Below are 11274 nucleotides of genomic sequence, written 5' to 3' on the forward strand. Positions count from 1 at the left end.
ACTTATGGGGAAAAGCACTGGGTGTTATATGAAAACCAATTTGACAATAAACTATTATAAAATATAAAAAAAGAAAATAAAAAAGAAAAAATATATATTGAAAACTATAAAAAATAAAATTGTTTCAAAAAATAATAAAAGGAAGACTTCCAAGCTCATTCTATGAGGTCAGCATTACCTTGATTCCAAAACCAGACAAGGACCCCACTAAAAAGCAGAACTACAAACCAATGTCCCTGATGAACAATGATACAAAAATCTAAATAAGGCACAAGCAATTAGAATCCAACAGTACATTAAAAGAGTCATTCACCATGATCAAGTGAGATTTATTCCTGGGCTTCAAGGGTGGTTCATTATCCATAAATCAATCAACATGACACATCACATTAATAAAAAAAATGATAAGGATCACATGGTCTTCTCAATAGATGCAGAGAAAGCATTTGACAAAATACAGCATCAATTCTTGATTTAAAAATAAACCCTCAATACAGTAGGAATAGAAGGAAAATACCTCAAGATATATGAAAGACTCACAGCCAATATCATCCTCAATGGAGAAAAACTGAGAGTTTCCCCCTAAGGTCAAGAACATGATGGGAAAGTCCACTCTCACCACTGTTGTTCAACATAGTAGTAGGATTCATAGCCTCAGCAATCAGACAACAAAAAGAAATATAAGACATCCAAATTGACAGGCAATGAGTCAAACTTTCACTATTTGAAGTTTACTCTATGTGGAAAACCTGAAAGACATCACCAAAAAACTGCTAGAACTGATCCATGAATTCAGCAAAGATGCAGGATATAAAATCAATGTACAGAAATCAGTTGCATTTCTATACACCAATAATAAAGAAGCAGCAAGAGAAATCATGGGGCTGATCTTATTTATAATTGCACCAAAAAATATAAGATACCTAGGAAGAAACCAAACCAAACAGGTAAAAGATCTTCACGCTGAAAACTATAGAAAGCTTATAAAAGAAATTGAAGAAGACACAAAATGAAGGAAGAACATTCCATGCTTATGGATTGGAAGAGCGCATATTGTTAAAATGTCTATACTACCCAAAGCAATCTGCACATTCAATGCAGTCCTTATCAAAAAAAAAAAAAAAAACAAACATGAACTTTCTTCACTGAGCTAGAACAAACAATCCTAAAATTTGTATGGAACCATAAACAACTCTGAATAACCAAAGTCATGTAAAAAAATAAAATAAAAGCTGGAGGTATCACAATTCTAGACTTCAAGCTGCATTACAAAGCTGTAATCATCAAGACAGTATAGTACTGGGGTGCATGGGCAGCTCACTTGGCCTCTGACTTCGGCTCAGGTCAGATCTCACATTCATGGGTTCGAGCCCCACGTCAGGCTCTGTGCTAGCAGCTCAGAGCCTGGAGCCTACTTCTGGTTCTGTCTTCTCTCTCTGCCCCTCCCCGTCTCACGTTCTGTCTCTCTCTGTATCAAAAATAAACAAAAGATTTTTTAAAAAGTATGGTACTGTCACAAAAACAGGCACGTAGATCACCAGAACAAAATAGAGAACCCAGAAATGGACCCACAAGTATTTGGCCTACTAATCTTCAACAAAGCAGAAAAGAATGTCCACTATAAAAAAAGACAACCTCTTCAGCAAATGGTGCTGGGAAACCTGGGTAGCAACATACAGAAGAATGGACCTGAACCACTTTCTTACAGCATACACAAAAATAAACTCAACATGGAAGAAAGACCTAAATGTGAGAAAGAATCCATCAAAATCCTAGAGGATAAAACAAGCAACAACCTGTTTGAACTTGGCCACAGCAACATCTTATTAAACATGTCGGCAGAGTCAAGATAAATAAAAGTATAAATGAACTATTGGGACCTCCTCAAGATAAAAATCTTATGCACAGTGAAGGAAACAACAAAACTAAAAGCCAACCAATGGAATGAAAGAAGATATCTGTAAATGACATATCAGTAAAGGGTCAGTATCCAAAATCTATAAACAGCTTATCAAACTCAACAACCAAAAAACAAATAACCCAAAGAAAAAATGGGCAAATGACACGAACAGAGGCTTTTCCAAAGAAGACTTCTATCGGGTAAGAGACATATGAAAAGATGCTCAACATCACTCGTTATCAGGGAAATACAAATCCAAACCACAATGAGATATCACCCCATACCTGTTAATTGCTAAAATTAACAACTTGGGAAAGAACTGATGTTGGCGAGGATGTGGAGAAAGGAGAGCACTTTTGCACTGTTGGTGGTAATGCAAACTGGTGCAGCCACTCTGGAGAACAGTATGGAGGTTTTTCAAAAAATTAAAAATAGAACAACCCTATAACCAAGCAATCACACTACTTGGTATTTATCCAAAGGATACAAAAGTTTTGATTGGAAAGAGCACATGCACCCCAATGTTTGTAGCAGTTGTATCAACAATAGCCAAATTATGGAAACAGCTCAAATGCCCATTGTCTTATGAATAAAGAAGTGGTATACACACACACACACACACATATGTATACACACACACAATGGAATATTGCTCAACAATCAAAAGATTTAAATCTGTCCATTTCCAACAATGTGGATAGAACTCAAATGTATTATGCTAAAGAAAATATGTCAGTCAGAGAAAGATACATTTATCGTATGACTATACTCATGTTACGACTTTAAGAGGGAGGCAAACTGTAAGAGACTCTTTTTTTTTTTTTTTACGTTTATTTACTTTTGAGAAATAGAATGAGACAGAACATGAGCAGGGAGGGGCAGAGAGAGAAGGAGACACAGAATCTGAAGCAAGCCCCAGGCTCTGAGCAAGCGTTCAGCACAGAGCTTGACATGGGGCTCAAACCCACAAACCGTGAGATTGTGACCTGAGCTGAAGTCAGACACTTAACTGACTGAGCCACCCAAGCGCCTCTGTAAGAGAGTCTTAAACACAGAGAGTAATCTGAGGGTTGCTTGTGGGGCATTGGGTGGGGGATGGGATAAATGGGTGATGGGCATTAAAGAGGGCACTTGTTGGGATGAGCACTTTGTGTTATATGTAAGTGATGAATCATTAAATTCTGCTTCTGAAATCATTATTACATTATATATCAACTTGAATTTAATTACAATAAAAACAAATAAATAAAAAGAAATAGGCAAACTCAATTTTAAGATGAAAATGAAAAATGAGCATTAAGGTGTACATGACAGATTGTTTACAATTATTCATCTATTTCTATTCAAAATTGTGTATGTATGGAAGATGCCTGTAGCAACACTATGACACCTGTGTGATAAAAACAATTATTCTGAATTGACTGAAGACATGTTTCTAGGAAGCAGGACAGTGCCATCCAGCCCCAGTGGGTGATCAGACCTCAGGGTAACCTGACCTTGTTGTTTTATCCTATGAAGTAGAAGTATTTAAGTATTAATTTCTAGAAACTTGTATTATGAATTATGCATCTAGAGGTTCCAAATCATTCCTATTCAACCTGAAAAATGTATTGACATGTTGAAGTAAGCATGTAAACACTCTAGGATTGGCAATGTGTTTCCAAGTGTTCCTACCCACTTTTTGGCTGTTGCAGCTTCTTTTATTCCTTCGTCCTACCGTCACTCCTTCCCTTCTTTCCATTATTTCTTCCTTATTTTCTCACTTTCTCTTCCTCCCTTTCCTCCTTGTCCTTTTTCTCCTACTGCTTTGACTCCTGGTTTTCATCTTCCTTTTTCTTCTTCTTAATGGCCAGAGCCCCTAATGGTGGAATGGTTGTTTAAAAAAAAAACAAATAGAACAAGTACCTTAGCAAATGGGAAAATTGGAAAAAAGAATAAATATGACTAAAGAATCTATAACAGATAAATCCAGTAAAGTAAGAAATGGCCTATTCTTTTATTTTCAGTACCATCTTAGATCCAACAGGAGAGATTGTGTTGAACAGACTCAGAGTGCTCTCCATGACACCAACTTATGTTCACACCCATGTGTAATTTTTCCCTTGACTATAGGCAGGATTGTGACATGTTTTTACTGAGTAGAATATGGCAAATGTAATAGGATATATGTGATTATGTGCACATTATTACTTGATTATACAAGATAGTAGCACGCATATTCCTGGATTTTCTTCTTTACTAGCTTTGAGGAAGCAAGTGGACATCCTGTGGAACACAACATGACAAGTAACTATAAATGACTTTCAGAAGCTAAGGATGACATCTAGCTGATAGCCTGCAAAGGCTTACAGCCAACATTCAACAAGAAAATGAGGCCTTAACCCCCACAAACCAACAAAAACTGAATCCCACCAACAGATTGAACTTGGAAGTGGATCCTTTCTCAATAAATTCTTATATGAAACTGAAGCCCCACTTGACACATTGAATGCCGCCTTGTGAGACACTGAGGCAGAGAACACTGCTAAGTTGTGCCTGAACTCATGGCTCACAAAAGCAGTGAGATAAAATCATGTGTTATTTTAAGGGTCTAGTTTCATGGTAATATTATGCAGTAATAAATAACTAATACAGACCATTTCCCTGTGACCCCCACACAAAGACATATACAAACACACATATTCAAATAACCATATTGCAGAACGCATGTGTGACATTTGTCACTCATGTTCTGGTGCCCTGTTCTGGTATAAAAAGGCCTATAAATCTTAAATTCTGCTCACATCACTAACTGTTCATACTCTAAGGAATCACTCCACATTTCTTTTTTATGTACTTCAAATTAAAAAAGCAATTACATCCGGGTTCCATAAAGATTTCCTGAGTTGCCATAATCAGGTAAGTGTACTACTTCAGATATGGGGAAAATATGAACAGAAGTGCATAAGAGAAGAAACAAAATAATTAAGTTGCTCAATCCTTATTGCTAGATAGCATTAATACAATAGATATTGCTTAATGAACTATTATTTCCCAGTAATTCCCAAGCATGCCAAATATCTGTTTTCTTACTTCTTGTGATATTTTGGTTCGTGGATCCATAGGCACACACAAATTAATACAGTATTTGTAAAATGTGCACATTAGAACTGAGGACTGTATTGAAAAGTTAACTAACTCATATAAGTCTGAAATTTGTATTTAAGCAGCTCTGTGCATAATGTGTTATACTGGAAACAATAAAAACATTGATCACTAAAATTTGTACGATATATAAAAAGGCATTACCAAAACCAAGTTTACCTGAATTTTCTCCTATGTTACCTTCTAGGAATGTTATAGCTTTGAACATTAAATTTTAGAGCTGTGATTCATTTTGAGTTAATTTTTGTGAAAAGTTTAAGATCTATGTCTAGATTCATTTTTTTTAGCATGTGAATGTCCACTTGTTCCAGCAGAATTTGTTGAAGAGTATCCTTTCTCCATCAAATTGTCTTTGTTCTTTGATCAGTTGACAGTGTTTGTGTGGACTGGCACACAAATATAAACCAAATATTGCTGCATTTATATATGTATAATACTTTTAAAAGTGTGACTGTCTTATTACTGATATGAATTTGAGTCACCTGTCTATCTCTTCCTCCAGTGAATGTGGAGGATTCATTTACTTCAGAAAATATATAAAAAAGACACGCAACCTGGGGTAGTCAAAATAATTTGCAGCATAACAATCATTCAACACAAAATAGAAGCAACATTTTACCTTTACAACTAAAAATGAAGCAACTAGCTAGCTATATTACAATACAGTCGTTAACCTTATTTTTCCAGGAAAAAATAAAGATATTTGGAAAGTTTGCCCTTTCAAAATAAAGTGATTGATTAGAGTGATGTGAAATTTACCCTAGTGAAATATGAGACCAACTATTGAAATGTTAATACTATTAAATGGTTTTCTATAATATAAATATCTAACTTAAATCAATACAATGTAATTATTGAGTTTAGAGAGTTCACTTCTATTTCTGACCATGATCACCATCATAACCCTATCTTCTGAGAATAAGAGCTAATATAAATACACAGAAGGAGAAATGATAAAGGAGTGCAACTTGACAGAAATCTGCTAACTTTATCATTATTTTGGATTATATTTCATTTTAAATAATATTTTGTTCTCATAAATTTCTGACACAGTGTTATGGTAGTGATTGCAAAATGTTGCCTTCAAAACTCACATCATTCAAAGTCTCTCTACTTAGAGCATAATGAGAGACAGTGGGTTGACATTTATCAGAAACTAGATGCATAGTTATGCTCTTTACACTCTCTCTCTCTGCAATTCTTACAGATTACCTGTGAAAGTTTATGTTGGTGAACTTAGAAATGCCATTGTGTTTTTCTGGTATAATGTCAAAAACTAAATGCTAGAAGAAATCTTCTCAGGCTAGCTTTCGACCCACAATGAATGAGAGTAACACTTTTCATTAAATGTTTCAGAGTAATTTTACTTGTTGATTTTGGCTCACCAAACCCCCTTTCTGTAGGTCACAATATCATGTCTTGGTCTCATGTCATAGCATACATTTTTTTCTCTGTCATTCACAGAGCCAAAATATTTTGGGAAGAAAATCTGGCTTCACCACAGCTTACATGAAGCACTAGGTAAACACTCTATGCCTAATTCCTTCTCTTCAAATGGAGTGTGTAGTAATAATAATGGACTGACTAATGAGGCAAACACAAAAGGAAGTAGTTAAGATGAGTTTCCACTGCATGAAAATCTGTACTCCTGATCTGAGGGAAAAGTGAAGAACTCATTTCAAGGGGTTAAGATTTCAGGATAAATAAAAGCAACACTACATTTGAAGTAATCTTAGACTGATTTCACATAATTGGAAACCTTTGGATATTTATAGGGATTTAATCCTTTGTGTCAGATGTTTATCCTTATAAGCATTTTATAACCTCAAAAGATGATCTGCTCCTTTTTATTTACTACTAACATAGAGAAACTACTAGAAGTTAACATAAAAGAATATTCTTATTTCTATGAATGAAAAAAACAATTTCTGGCATATACAAGGGCTGCTTCTAATAGAATAATGTTGTAGGTAAACTTTGCCCATTATAATTCAGCCTTGGAGTCTTTTCAATTTAGATAGCTCCCATCCTTATGTGGACCATGCTTCTTATGGGAGAAAAGCTTTCTTAATGTTTTTTTTTTTTTGAGAGACAGAGAGAGACAGTACGAGCAGGGGAGGGTCAGAGAGAGAGGGAGATACAGAATCTGAAGCAGGCTCCAGGCTCTGAGCTAGCTGTCAGCATAGAGCCCGATGCGGGGCTCAAACCCATGAACCATGAGATCATGACCTGAGCCAAAGTCGGAGGTTTAACCGACTGAGCCAGTCAGGCGCCCCAGGAGAAAAGCTTTCTAATGTAGTCAGCATTTTATTACCGTGGGCTTGAGTCATGCTGTAACTAAGCACAGATGCAACTGAATTGCTTTTGCAAATTTGTAAACCGATTCTCACAATATAGGTGAGAAGAAATAATCTGTTAATGGTGGTTTCACATGCTTTAGGTATACATCATTCTTTTGTTTTTGAACTGGAAACCACATTAGAGTTTGTTAATGCCTTAGTTACCCTAAATTTCCATTATGAATATGGCTGTTGTTTTAGAGTCAATTAACTGAGACCAATTTTGATTCTTTACTGTCTGAGTTTATTCACTCTTTTAATCTAAATAGTCACTATGAATAGAGGCTCTGGTTTCTCTAGAGTAGAACTCTATCTTAGCTTTCAGCTTAGCCATCATTGAACCTTACCAAAGCCAGATAAGCCATGGAAGTCTTGATTTAGGTTTTACAAGTTTAAAATGGAGTATTTTTCTTTTCTTTGATTCTTTTTTAAATTACCAAAACACTTACTTTAGTCACAACAAATAAAATACAGATAGAATTGAAACAGCACTTATTTTCCCTTTTCAAGTTTTTCTTTAAATTCCAGCTAGTTAACATGTAATGTAAATTCAGGTGTAGAATTTAATGATTCATCACTTACATACAACACCCAGGGCTAATCACAAGTGCCCTCCTTAATTCGTATCACCATCTAGCCCATCTCCCAACCACTTCCCTCTGTCAACCCTCAGTTTTTTCTCTATCATTAATAGTCTCTCCTAGTTTGTTTCCTCTCTTCCCTTTTTTTTTGTTCATTTGTTTGTTTCTTAAATTCCACACATGAATGCAGTCATACGGTATTTGTTTTTGACACATTTTGCTTAGCATTCTACTCCCTAGCTGCACCCATGTTGTTACAAATGGCAAGATTTCATTCTTCTTAATGGCTAAATATTATATATACAAATATATGTGTTATATATATGACAAATATTCATATATAATTATAAATATAAATAATATGTATAATATATCACACATTATATATGTGTGTGATATTATATATGTGAAATATATATCACTTTTTATCCTTTAACTTCTTTATCCTTTCACCTATCAATGAACACTTGGGCTTCTTCCATAGTTTGGCTATTATAAAAAATGCTGCAATATACATATTGGTACATGCATCCCTTTGAATTAGTGTTTTTGTATTTTGGGAGTAAATACCCAGTAGTGTGATTACTGGATCGTAGGGTAGTTCTATTATTAAATTTTGAGAAACCTCCATACTGATTTCAACAGTGGCTGCATCAGTTTGTGTTCTCACCAACAGTGCAGAAAAGTTACTTTTTCTCCACATCCTTGCCAACACCTGCTGTTTCTTGTATTTTTGATTTTAGCCATTCTGACAAGTGTGAGGTGATATCTCATTGTAGGCTTGATTTGCATGTCCATGATGATGAGTATGTTGAGCATCTTTTCATGTGTCTATTGGCTATCTGTATGTCTTCTTTAGAGAAATGTCTGTTCATCTCTTCTGCTCATTTCTAAATTGGTTTGTTTTGGATGTTTAATTGTATCAGTTCTTTTTTTATGTTTTTTTTTTAATTTTTGAGAGACAGAGAAAAACAGCACGAACAGGGAAGGTTCAGAGAGGGAGATATAGAATCTGAAGCAGGCTCCAGGCTCTGAACTAGCTGTCAGGACAGAGTCTGACACGGGACTCAAATCCACAAACCGTGACATCATGACCTGAGCTGAAGCTGGACACTTAACCTGCTGAGCCATCCAGGCGCCCCAAATTGTATCAGTTCTTTATATATTTTCAATATTAACCCTTTATCATATGTGTCATTTGCAAATATCTTCTCCCATTCAGTAGGTTGCCTTTTAGCTTTGTTGTTTGTTTTCTTTGCTGTGCAACGATTTTTATTTTGATATCATCACAATAGTTTTTGTTTGTTTTGCTTTTATTTCCCTTGCCGCAGGAGACATATCTAAAAAAATGTTGCTATGGCCCATGTCAGAGAGATCACTGCCCGTGCACTCTTCAAAGATTTTAATAGTTTCCTGTCTCACATTTAGGTCTTCAACCCATTTAGATTTTATTTTTGTGTATGGTGTAAAAAAGTGATCCATTTTCATTTTTTAGCATCTGACATTCCAGTTTTCCTAGCACCATTTGTTGAAGAGATTGTCTTTTTCTTATGGTCTATTTATTTCTCCTTTGTCAAAGATTAATTGATCATATAATTGGGGTTTATTTCTGGGTTTCCTGCTTGTTTTCCTTGATTCTTAATATTATAGGATGTGCAAAATTAATGTATTCATGGCTTTAACATGCAGAGGTTACATGCTGTTAATAGTCTGAATGAGAGGCTGGCATTCATCCTAGGATTAAATGAAAAAGTTTTAAGGATCCCTAGGAGTCTTATGAACTTGTAGTAGATCTTGATTGTTCTGAGTTCAAACTATCTTCTAAACTTATTTTTTTGAACTTTTTAAGGAATAAAGAGTTAAAATTTTAATCCATAAAATAAATACTAAATTAGTAAGATTTGGAAATCATAACTGAAGTTTTAAGACTTATACTAGGTTAACTGCAATTTGCATTATTGCAAGATTGGTAAGATACTTTCCTTGTGTGAATACATATCTGAAAAATAATGGTGTTGATGAAAACATAGAACCAATTAACACACTTTAAAAAAAATTTCAAGTAACTTTTTAGACATGAGCTGGAAGAAAGTAAGATCAACTTACTCAACTACATTTCTGGCTAAATCATAATAACTAAAATTCTACAGTGTGCATGTCAGGTTTCACATATTCTATAGCTACTGCCAGGACTAGATTTAAGTAGTTCACCTGTACACTTATCAACTACTTTTTGACACATTAGCCTATAGTCTAACTTACATACTTAACAAAAATTATATTTCTAATATTTACTCTAAAATGTGTTACTTCTTAATTGTATCTGACAACTATACTTCAAGCTTAAACAGCAATAAATGGTAAAGAGAATAGACTATCACACAGTTTGACTATCTAAAGTTCATTCTTTCCTACAAAAGCTAAAAACTGAGTTTCAAACCTGTGTCTTAATATTTTACTTATTATTTTAAAAATATTTATGTACTACCTTTATGTGTTTTGAGAATGTAGCATTATCTAGAAGAATGAACAATAATTTTGGAGCAGGTGGATTGGGGTTCACCTTAGCCTACTAGATCTGTAACTAAGTAATATGCTTAATCTCTCTGAATTTCAATTTCTTTATTGGGGAAATGAGCATTTAATAATTCCTTCTACTCAGGGTTTCTGTTTAGGTTTAATTAAATTCATGCAAAGTAAGTAGTATAGAACATGGTAGAGTAGGCTTTCAATAGCTATTATCTCTCTCTCATGCATGCATATTTCAATTGTATCATTAACTTTAACTTGTATAATGCTAACAAGCTTTCATAGCATACCAGAAAACCATTTCTCTCACTTATATTTCCAACAAAGCCTGTCAAATTAGAAAAAAAAATACTCTACGGGCACATGGGTGCCTCAGTTGATTAACTGTCTGGCTCTTGATTTCTGCTCAGATTATTGTTTTGTGGTTCATGGGATTGAGCTTCTGGTTGGGCTCTACGCTGACAGTGCAGAACCTGCTTGGGATTCTTTCTCTCCCTCTCTCTCTGCCCCTCCTCTATGCACAATATACTCTCTCAAAATAAATAAATAAGCATTTTAAAGCATAATTATATGGCACATCAGTCAATTTCCTGAAAATCTGAGGCTGCATATTTTATATTATGAACCTTCCTATAAGGTTCTCAATTTCATAATGGGCAACTAACATATATAGGGATATTTTTTTTTCCATAATATTTTATTGTCAAATTGTTTTCCATACAACACCCAGTGCTCTTCCCCTCAAGTGCCCACCACCATCACCACCACCTGTCTTCCCCCC

This window comes from Suricata suricatta, chromosome X, assembly GCF_006229205.1.
Source record: "Suricata suricatta isolate VVHF042 chromosome X, meerkat_22Aug2017_6uvM2_HiC, whole genome shotgun sequence".
NCBI lineage: Eukaryota > Metazoa > Chordata > Mammalia > Carnivora > Herpestidae > Suricata > Suricata suricatta.